Source organism: Cenococcum geophilum, assembly GCF_001692895.1.
Source record: "Cenococcum geophilum 1.58 unplaced genomic scaffold K441scaffold_71, whole genome shotgun sequence".
Classification (NCBI taxonomy): domain Eukaryota; kingdom Fungi; phylum Ascomycota; class Dothideomycetes; order Gloniales; family Gloniaceae; genus Cenococcum; species Cenococcum geophilum.
In genome coordinates this window covers 52,898-62,874 of record NW_027137629.1, presented here as the reverse complement: position 1 = coordinate 62,874, position 9,977 = coordinate 52,898, and positions in this window count along the sequence as shown.

The window sequence follows — 9,977 nt, the reverse complement described above, 5'->3', positions numbered from 1 at the left end:
CCAATGGTAACTGTGGTGCTGTAATTTAGTGCTCTTACCAATATTTAATATTAGTTGGTGCTGTGACGTACCTATATGGCGGGCGTGTACTGCCGATAAACAATGGCGGAAGCGAGCGTAAAAGGAAAGTTCGTGTCTTCTAAGGCGTCACGCCTAAGGCTAGAATTGATACAGTTATAGGCATTTAATTATATGGAGATAGGAGATAGNGTATTAGGGTTANAATAGAGGTTNNCTGGAACCCGNAGGCTNGAATANAACACNAATTAACACCAGNAGNGTNAANAACGGCAACAANAAATACTAATAGTAGTAGCACTTAACCGGCTGACTNGTTTCTATATTANGATCTTGATTATAAAGTACTAATATGNAAAGAGNATGGCTATNNAGTTNAAAATCTATAGTTGCATCTACGTAGCTATTCCTTAATACTGTAAAAGATGTAAAAGGAAATCGTTAAAAAGTATAGCAAATATGCTTTTTTAGGCCTAAGGGATGTGCTACTGCTAGCACTACCTAGACTATTATTTGAAATACCGCGAGACACTTTTTATGCCACGAGGAAGTATATAGGTTTATTAGCATATAATAGAGTATAGAAGTATAGTAAAAAGATGCACAGATAGAAGTCAACTTAGTAAGACTTTACTCTTAAACTCTAACTTAAGAAGAGGTTTGGTTTGATTTCGGTATGATAAACATGCTGAAATCAAAACAACGAAACCTTTTGAAGCTTTGGTCTGATTTCGGCATGATAAACATGCCNAAATCAAAANAACGAGACCTTTTGGTAAATTTTTTTACCTAGTTTTAATATAAAAAGCTATTCCTTTCTGTTAAAATGTAATGCTTAACTTAATTTGTTTAAGGAAGGCTAGTAGCTATATAATACAATATTAAAGAGGCTGGCTTTACTAACCTCCTTATACTACTAGTGTTACGGCACTAGTAGTACTACGGTACCGGCAAATTGCCGCAAATTGCTATAGATAGCGGTTATGTGACGCAAGGTTATATAAAACTTCGAGCGGCACTACCTGTCCTCCCCTTTTCTTTTCCTTAGCTTTTGTCGACCTAAATTGGAGTTCCTTACTACTATCGTAATACTGTCTAACGACCTAGATTGTTTATACGAACTATGTCTTAGTTGTCTCGTATCTTAAGCTTGTATGTCTTATCGAACGTCTTATTACCTATTTCTCTTAACTATGACCTACTAAATGATGATGTCGTTGTCATTGTATTTGGACCTATTTGATGTATATGGGGGGGCTTTTGGGGCCCTCTTTAATAAACGGAGTTCTTATTTCTGATCGTCCGTTTAATAGCTTTAGATCCTCGTTTATAGACAATCTAATTGTATAGGCTTGCGCGCCTATCTCACCGTGCTCATGCCTCAATTGACTAAGTCGTTAACAACTAGAAGATCAATTCTTTATACTGTCGGTATTATAGTATTGTAATGCATAACCTGGACAGGGAGCCTAGTTAGGGGTTTAGCTAAAGACTTGGCGTCCTAACGCGTATATGTTATATCTCTACCTCCTATATATACCTCTTCTCTTCTTCTTAGCTTTGTATCTTTATAATACAGCATTTGTTTAAGCTTTGGTTTAGAGGTATTTATTTAAGCCGTAATATTCAGCATGTTAACATGCTAAAATCAGCCTTTTTTAATATATTAATATATTAAAATTAATCTTAGCGACTTAGTCAATCGAGCTACGAGCACGGCAAGGAGGATGCATGTAAGCCTGCATGATTGGATTGTCTATTAACGAAGATCTAAAGCTAGAGAAAAGGAAAGGAGAAAGACAAGTGGCGCCGCTTGAGGTTTTATACAATCTTCTGGTCACGTAGAGGTCACGTAAGCCCTATGTTTACTATAACGTCTACTATAATTATAACTAGCTGCTATTTTCTACTGGTGCTATAACAATTAACCTCCCGTAGACGTAGAGCTTGTAACTGTATTAGGGCCTATATAATAGCTCGTAGAGGTTTATAAAGTAAATGCATTATATATGGAGAGGGATATTTGTAAAGTTATAAAGTAATGTTTATATGTCGCTGAGGTTATTTTGATTTCGGCGTGTTTGTTATGCCGAAATCAGACTAAAGCTCCGAAAGGTCCCGTTGTTTTGATTTTGGCATGTTTGTTATGCCGAAATCAGATTAAAGCTTAATTTTTCTTCCCTTTTTAAAATTATACGCCGCCCTAGCTGCCCTAAGGGCGCTATGCTAGGTCTTCTATTTTACAGAGGTAGTCCTGAGTAATCACCCGTCTTATTTGCAGCAGTGATTCCGTGAGGCTCTTATCCGCCTGTTTACCACGTGCTGTAGGTATATAGTGCCCGGGAGAGAAGCAAACGCCTGAAATTGCCAAGTTTGAATTAAACGCTAGAGTAATGTAATTATAAGGACATATGCAGGCAGGGTAAGTTCCTGTGTAAAGGAGATGATTGAAATTAAATAATTAAAAAGTAGTAAGTACCTAAATTACCTCCGTTCCGTACCGTATATTGGAGCCGGGCCTATTTTACGGGCCTGTTTTCTTACCGTAATGCTATCCGTCTTCCGCCAATGTTGTACGTGGCGTCTGCTGTTAAGAGAAACTCAAGCAGTTACTTTTAGTCTGTTCCTGGCCTCCAGAAACTGCCCTAGGAGGCCTTCTTGTACCATATAGATTGCTGCCTTTTTTGCTAACTATGTTTCGTTCAAGATCTCTTAAATGCTTTGAGGTTGGCTGTTATGCGACTATATTTCTTTCCTTAGTTTTTTGAAATTGGGACACTTGACTAGGACGTGTCGTCCTGTCTGTTTGTCCCCGTATATATACCTTAAGTTAGGCGCACGTTTAATCCTATAGAGGTAGCTCCTTAGAGCTACCTTTCCTATTTAGATCTAGGTAAGTATAGCTGAAAGGGCCTTTAGCAGGTTGTTGTGTATCTTAAGTCTCTGCTTTAAAATCTTTAGTGCTAATCTATATAACTCCCCTCTAGTTTTACCTCTCTCCTATTCCCTCTCCCAGTGTGCTTCTATTTAGGCTTTTATGTGTCTCTTTGCTGCCGCTAATAGGCTCTGTAAGGAGGGGAAGGTGGGGGCCTTTTATCCCGTCCCTTTCTTTCTCTATCCTGTTGCTTGCTTTGCCAAGATATCCGCTTATTTATTTCCTCCGATCTTTGCATGCGAAGGGATCTAGTGTATTATAACTTTTATGCTTATTATCTGTGCTGCTAAAAGCCTTTGCCTTATTTTATGTACTAAGTATTGTCCTGATTGATTCTAAGGCTTTACTATTGCTTAAATCGCTGCTTGGCTGTCCGTGAATATCGTAAGTCTTCTGATTAGTAGTGAATATTTTAGTGCTAGGTCTAGGGCTAGTTAAAGGCCTCTTAGCTCTCCGGCGTATATGCTGCTAACTTAGTTTGTCCCTATATAATTGGTTACCTCTATTCCTAATTGAGGTATGCATACTAACGCCGACCTCCCCGTTGACTTTGCTTCCGTTAGTGTACGCTAGGAAGTGTCTTGGGTTGTCTTTGGTTTCCTATACAATCTGGTCGTGCTCCTGCTTTGCTATTTCTTTATCCCTGGTAATATAGGTTTGTGGTGGTTTGACCTAGGGGCAGAGCCTCTCTGGGCGGATCTCTTCCATAGGTGGTGTTCCCTTAGGGAGGCGTAGTATGGCATTATTTTCCAGTTTCTGGAGAGGGCTATGCCATTGATATTTGCTTGGGGTAGATCTTCTTAGTTGTAGGATTTTATGGTACAGCGGTGAGCCTCTGATGCGATTTAGGGAGGACTCTACTGCGCGGTAAAGCGCTACTTTAATAAGTGGGATATGTATATCGACTTCCAGTGCGGCTCTAGCTGTGGTCCGAAATGCTCCCGTTATAAGGCAGAGCGCTCTATGTTGGACCCTTGTAAGTACCCGGTGACGATGGTACTGGAGGAGTCCTCTATATGCGTTTCCTGCTTATATAAGCAGAGTCCCTTCTTATTCGGTCTCCGCAGCAACTACTTTGGTATCCGTAGTAGTTACCCTAGACCCCGTAGATATAGGCCTATATTAAGGCCTATATTCCTTATAGATAGATTTTATAGCTTTATTTATTCTTTTATCCTCAAATCCAGTTCATTACCCGGTGGACTTATTTAGCTCTTTTGATAAACCTACGTCCTCCTTCCGGTATGTACTAGCAGGAGGCTGCGTATAGTATGCGTGGTACGACTGCGGTAGTATACAGCCGTCTTATATGTCCGGCTGTGATGCCCTATATAGTTCCTGCAATGCTAGATAGACATGCGAGCTAGCCTGTTAACTGTTTAACGACGTGGCCTAGGTGTGCCTTTTTGGATAGTTGGTTGTCTAAGATAACTCCTAAGTATTAGGCCTTTGTTGTTGGTTGGATCGTCTGTGTCTTTCCGTTCTTTAGTTGAAGCACTAAAGGACGCTTCCCATTCTCTTCCGATATCTTCTTTCTTAGGGGGATAAAGTATATAAGCTCGTACTTCTGTGGTGCGAATATTAAGGCGTGCTGGTTTGCCCACTTTTCCGCCCTTTTGTGTAGCATCGCTAGCGTCTTTGTTGTTTCTTTAGTAGTTCTTCCGTTTACTATAATGCTTGTGTTGTTGATATAGCCTGTAATGAGTCCGTGTCTGAGCCCGTCTTCGTCTATAGCTATATTTAGGAGGTCGACGTTGTAAAATAGGTAGAGGATTGGTGATATTGGTGAGCCTTATGGGATCTCTGTTGGTGTAGGGAACCTTTCTGATGTGCCTTCTGGTAGCTTAATGCAGGTAGACTTTCCTATGAGAAAGCTGTTGATCCAGTTGACCATTGGGGTGGGTATTCTTCGTTTCCGGAGGTAGTGGATGAGCCTGTAGTGTGATACGTTGTTAAAGGCTTCGCTTATGTCGAGTATAAGTAGGCTTACTATATCTTCTTCTCCCGTTTGCTACGACGCGTGTACCTTCTCTAGGAGGAGGTGCACCGCGTGTTCGCAACCAGCTGCTGCTCTTCCACCTGTGTGAGTGCGTGGTAGGAGGCCATAGGCGTCCGCTATAAAGAGCAGTCGTTTTGCAAGCAGATTAAAGCTTCGAAAGGTCTTGTTGTTTTAATTTTAGCATGTTTGTTATGCCGAAATTAAACTAAAGCTTTGAAAGATCTTGTTGTTTTAATTTTGGTATGTTTGTTATGCCAAAATCAGACTAAAGCTCCGAAAGGTCTCGTTGTTTTGATTTTGGTATATTTGTTATGCCGAAATCAAATTAAAGCTTCAAAAGGTCTCGTTGTTTTGATTTTAGTATGTTTATTATGCCGAAATTAAACCAAAGCTTTGAAAGGTCTCGTTGTTTTGATTTTGGTATATTTGTTATGCCAAAATCAGACCAAAGCTCTAAAAGGTCTTGTTGTTTTGATTTTGGTATGTTTGTTATGCCGAAATCAAATTAAAGCTTTAAAAGGTCTTGTTGTTTTGATTTCGGCATGTTTATTATGCCGAAATCAAACCAAAGCTTTGAAAGGTCTCGTTGTTTTGATTTCGGTATGTTTGTTATGCTAAAATCAGACTAAAGCTCCGAAAGGTCTTGTTGTTTTGATTTTGGTATGTTTGTTATGCCGAAATCAAATTAAAGCTTTAAAAGGTCTCGTTGTTTTGATTTCGGTATATTTATTATACCGAAATTAAACTAAAGCTTTGAAAGGTCTCGTTGTTTTAATTTCGGCATGTTTGTTATGCCGAAATTAAACCAAAGCTTTGAAAGGTCTTGTTGTTTTGATTTTGGCATGTTTGTTATACCGAAATCAAACCAAAGCTTTAAAAGGTCTTATTGTTTTAATTTTAGCATGTTTGTTATGCCGAAATCAGACCAAAGCTTTTTAAGGCTACTTTTAGTTTAACGCCTCTCGTCTAACTTATGTCTGTAATTTATTATACGTTAAGATTAGCGGCTAAGATACCCCTAATCTATATCTAATATAGGAGAGCTAAATCGATATAGGTAGTTACGATCGTTTAATAGTAATATATATAAAGGCTTAGTTAATAGAATAGGATCTATTGGTAGCCAGTAAACTAGAATTCCAAGACAAGGACTAGAAGAAAGTTGGGGAAAGGATATATCTATATATATAGTGCCAAGTCCCTAGCCAAGCTCCTAACTAGGGTCTGTAATAGTGCCGTAACAATATCTACAGCAGTAAAAATACTACTCTTTACTATATTAGGTTAAGTAGCAATGAGGCTAGCTTCTATTATAAGAATAAATTATAATCCCTAGCTTAACGTAAAGCTAGTTCTGTATAAAGTTATATACTGCGTCTACGCTATCTTTTAGTATGCCTTTAACTAATTTAATTTATATCTCCGCATCTGTTCTATAGAATACTTACTAAATAGTCTAAGGCGTGACGGCCCTAATAGAGAACTTCGGCACTAGCATTATTCCCGTTTTACCTCCTAGCGTTATGACTAAGTAAGCTTGTCCTACTCTTCTTCAAATTATTACTAAATTTTCCAGGCTAAACTGTTAGGGAAAACAATAGATGGCTTTTATTTACAGCTTGCTAAATGGGTAAGCGCCTTTTATTAACCCTATATACACATTACTCTAGAAATATATATACTAGCCGATTAAAGCCGGCGAGGCTATTACTATTGGGTAAATTAAGACAGGCATTAAACGACCTCTTTTAGAAGGGATTAACGCGGCGATAGGGGAAGGCAAAGTGTTATATACTGGCTTGGAAAGTATATATGGTGGAGATTTACAAAGTACTACTACGACTAATTAGGTCACGTCTAATTAGGATTTTAGAGGCAGTAGGCCTCTAAATTGTGGAAGATGATTAAATGGGTAGTAATTTTAGATAGTAGTATGTAATGCAACCTAACGATCAAATTTGCAATTATTATAATATTATATATAACAGCTATACTAAAGGAGTATTTGTTAGAGTGTTATACCTAAGTAGTTCTTAGCATATAAACACGCCGAAATAACCATTTTCCAACTCTAGTTTTGACAAGGCTGTATACGGTTATGCTTAGTATAGTAAGCTGGTCTACATTGATTACTAGCTTTTATATAAACGTATCTATTTAAATAGCAGCCTAATTGATAATTACATCCCCGTAGTCCGTATAGCTTACTATTCCACTCCTTAATGTTTATATTAGAATATATTATAGACTATACGAAATAAGGGCTATGCTAAATATACCTCTAATAAGGCCGAGAACTTAACTAGCTCCTCTGTAGATCCCTACGGCTAAGCTTGGTACCGTAAACTCCATAGCCGTTTAACGTTTTGAAGTTTCGCCCTAAACTCTTTTGCTGGATCTTCGTTTGTTATCTTTGGATAATATAATTTGAGAATTGATTGATATATAACCTGTACTATGTTTCTAGAATCCTAACTTATAGTGCCTGATATAAGTACGTTACTAATAGAGTATGGAGCGTGAATAATCCCTGTGGGCTGTACTATGTCGTTACCTTACTCTAGGTATAATGTGAATGGAGCTAGTTGTAGCGCGTCGCTATTATTATTCGCCTATTTCTCTAGCTCTGTTTCCTGTAACTTTGGCTATATAATCTATAGCTTGCGTCCTTCTTTAGCCGTTATGGTTGTTATTACTCCATAATGGTCTATATGTGGTAGTGAGAATATATCTGCCTTACTGTAGATCTGGAAGGCTATATAAGAAGACAGGTCTGCCGGCTGGAACTCTGTACGTTTTCCGCTCTAGTTTAACTCCTTTAAGTCCCTTAATATAGTGTACGCCGGTATATTTGCTAAGCATTTAGGTACCTTATTCTGTTTTTGTGCTTTAAGATTTAAGAAGTTGACTGGACCTGTATGTTTATCGCGAAATATCAAAATCGCCTCTTCCGAAGGAAGGAATCTAGGTTTTAGGTATTCTCCTTCCTCGTCTATTAGTTAATTATAGGTATGTACGTCAATGCTGGGCTTAGTTGAGAGGTACATTAGATACTCTTTAGTTAGTATTGTTGGTATTTTTGGCTTTAATACAGCTGGTATGACTAGTGGCACTATAGGACTTCTGGTTTTTAGTATTTTACGTGCTTTGGCAGTGGAATAAACTATATATTTTTGACGGTGCGAGTTATTATGCTTGTGGTTCTTCCAGTCTATGTGTATGTACTTATTATAGGATATCGGCTCTCCTGGCTTATAACGCTCCAATATCTCCTTGTAGCAAGGTAGCTTATATTCTAGCCTAGACTTTATATGTTGTAGGCTCTCTACCTGTTTACGCACACGTGCATATACTTTATTCTTTACTGCTTTAGTTGCGAGTTTGCGTGCTTCTAGTAAATCAACTACACTGCTGCCGGAGGTTGTGTTCTGCTGGTGGTTTGTATATATATTTGAACTGAGGTGTGCAACTTAGCTTAGGAGGCTCCTGGTGGCTGGCATAACTGTAGAGCTATGGCGCAAGCGGTTGTGTTGGGCTTTCTGACTTTGAGACACTAATTAGTCGCACTTGTTGCATAAGTATTGTTCGCCCTTAATTGTCCGTGCGATAATGCTTTTAGGGTAGAGTTTTCGTATATGCCGAGCCCAATTTGCTATTGTAATATCCTTTTCGCAACTTTTATAGTATCTACTGATGGTGGGGGAGGTGTTTGGCATATTGTTTTTGCAATAAAGAGTGTAGATAACTGGAAGCTGATGACGCCGGTTATAAAGGTTGAGTCTTGTGCGGTTTTAGTATAATAATGCGCTAGAATTCTGGTCGTAGATACTGAGACTAATTGATCTGGGGGATATACCGGTTGATGGGGTTACGTCGCGTAGCGCGGTTTGTTTTGGCATGACAATATGCTAAAATTAGATTTGCGAAAATAGAGAATAGTCGGTCCGAGATAAGTGTTGAGACGAGTGTTGAGATAAGTGTTGAGACGAGTGTCAAGAGTGTCGAGATAAGATGGGTGTTGAGATAAGTGTTAAGATATTGAGATAAGTGTCGAGATAAGTGTCAAGATGAGTGTTAAGATGAGTGTCGAGATGAGTGTCGAGATGAGTGTTAAGATGAGTGTCGAGATAAGTGTCGAGATGAGTGTCGAGATGAGTGTCGAGGTGAATGTCGAGGTAAATGTCGAGGTAAATGTTAGGTATTGAGATGGGTGTTAGTATAGCGACCGTCAATAAGCTAAGTGTACTTATTGGATACAGGAGATAGAAGATAGGGACCTAGGTTGGGGCCCTAGGATAAGACACCTAGATCTTTTTCTATACGTCTTGCTGTCCCTTTAGGGTGGAAATCATGCTGTAAGTAGGAGGCCTATGGGTGTATATATATATATAGGGCGATTAAGGGAGCAAGGGCAGGCACACTATTAATTTTACGGTAATCTTAATTTAAGTGGAAGCATAGTACGAGTAGTAGGGCAAGATAGGTAATTAGGACACTTCTTTATAGGAGTCTTAGAGCAACGACCTAACGGTATTTTCCTCCTGTTAATGTAGTATAGGTGTTACCTGGGGGGTGTATACTGTATACCTCTCACGTCTCCCTTAGAGTTTTTTTGTACCTAAATTAGCGGAATTAGTCTATATAGACCCAAAACGGGGACCGCATCGGACATTAAACAAAAATTAATAATAATAATTATTATTATTTCGCGATATCCCTAAAATTATTATATATAGTTGCGATCGTAAATTGCGGTATTTGGAAACGGTGATCTTGTTGTAAATCGCCTAACTCCTTGTTGTCGCGTGCTGCTACGTTAAATAACAGATCTATCGACTAATATTTTTCTTTAGTCCTCCCACCTATACCAATTTAGTAAGACCCTGTATCCTCTAATAATATATGTACAACGTATATCCATCCGCGTATGCTTATAGCCTAACCTATACCCTTAACACCGCCGTCGTCGCCTCCGTTGCTATTGGTGCCCTTAATATCTAGCCTAAACTTAGAGTGTCTACTAGT